The sequence below is a fragment of the Corapipo altera genome, unplaced genomic scaffold (genome assembly GCF_003945725.1).
Source record: "Corapipo altera isolate COAL_440 unplaced genomic scaffold, ASM394572v1 59235, whole genome shotgun sequence".
NCBI classification, from domain to species: domain Eukaryota; kingdom Metazoa; phylum Chordata; class Aves; order Passeriformes; family Pipridae; genus Corapipo; species Corapipo altera.
This window is the reverse complement of record NW_020890772.1, coordinates 1-1,557: the sequence shown is the minus strand read 5'-3', so window position 1 is coordinate 1,557 and position 1,557 is coordinate 1. Positions and strand designations below refer to the sequence as shown.

The window sequence follows — 1,557 nt, the reverse complement described above, 5'->3', positions numbered from 1 at the left end:
ACTGCATAATTTGTGGTAGTGGGGGACTGCGTTCGCGCTCTCCCCTGGTCTGATGGTGAAAAACAGAAACAACTTAGGGAAAAGCAGTGTAGGTATGCAGCAAGTTTCCAAGACGCCAATTTGGGAGACGGTGTCGATCTGCGAGAGGGGCAGGAAGGCTCTGCAGAAGGACCTGACAGACTGGAGAGATGGGAAGGATCCAACGGTGTGGGGTTAAACAAGGCCAAGTGCCGAGTCCTGCACTTTGAGCACAACAACTCCCTACGGCACCACAGACTGCAGACAGAACAGCTGGAGAGAAAGGGACCTGGGGGAGCAGTTCGACAGCAGCTGAACAGGAGCCAGAGTGTGCCCAGGTGGCCAAGAAGGCCAATGGATCCTGGCCTGGCTCAGGAACAGTGTAGCAGCAGGACCAGGGAAGTGATTCTTCCCCTGGACTCGGCACTGGTGAGGCCACCCCTGGAGTGCCGTGTCCAGTTCTGGGTCCCTCAGTTTAGGAAGAATGTCGAGTTGCTGGAGCAGGTCTGGAGAAGGGCAACGAGGCTGGGGAAGGGTCTGGAGCACCAGTCTGATGAGGAACAGCTGAGGGAACTGGGTTGTTGAGCCTGGAGAAGAGGAGGCTCAGGGGAGACCTCACTCTACAGCTCTCTGACAGGAGGTTGGAACCAGGTGGGGTTGGAGCCTGGGCTCTTCTCCCAGGCAACCAGGACAAGAGTGTGGTCTTAAACTGCACCAGGGCAGGTTTAGGTTGGACACTGGGAAGGCATCTTTCAGAGAGAGAGTGGTCAGACCTTGGAATGGGCTGCCCAGGGAAGGGATGGAGTCACCGTCCCTGGAGGTTTTTGAGACTGGATGTGGCACTGGGTGCTCTGGGCTGGGTGACAAGGGGCTGTGGGATCATAGGTTGGATTTGATGATCTCAGAGGTCTTTTCCAACCCAGTTGATTCTGTGATTCTGTGAATGGGAGCCCTGCAGCCGCAGGCATCACCCGCTGGAGGTGGTGAGGGGACAGCAGAGAGCCTGGCACTGGATGGGGAAGGAGTGAGGGACAAGGAAGCAGCAGGACGTCGGACCTTGGGTGTAGGGGATGATCCCCGAGGCGTCTGGGGCCCTGTGGAAGGGCAGGAAGGCAGCGAGGGGAGCCCAGTCCCAGTGAGAGGTTGGGGAATAGCCGGGGATCCTGGAGCATCCCGGGGCGTCCTCTCCGAACAGGCACTGCCGATGGCCGGGAGACGCTTCCACATTCCCGGTTGGAATTGGCCAGTGGATCCTTAAGGGCGGGCTCTGGGCTGTCTCATCTGGAGCCGGGATGATCCCAGTCTGTTCCACCCCGTGTCTGCAGGCCCCGGGAGCGGGTCCGCGGAGGGTGTGCGGAGGTGCCGGTGCCGCTCCCTGAGCCCCGTCCGGATCACCCCCTTCGGCGCGGGAATGGGACAGATCCCTACTCGAGTAGAGAACAACGTTGTTGTGCAGGTGTCATATTTAGTTTGATCTGTCTTTGACCAGCCGTGTCAGGGGAGAGCGCGAACGCAGTCCCCCACTCCCACAAATTATGC

At 59.0% G+C, this 1,557-nt stretch overlaps 1 non-coding gene across 1 annotated transcript; it reads left to right on the top strand.

The window, feature by feature from the left end:
• Positions 1-47, top strand: LOC113942474 (the record flags this gene model as incomplete). The annotated part of the gene is made up of 1 exon (XR_003525926.1): positions 1-47. It is a non-coding gene; the product is annotated as a U1 spliceosomal RNA (small nuclear RNA).
• Positions 48-1,557: the final 1,510 nt, after the last annotated feature.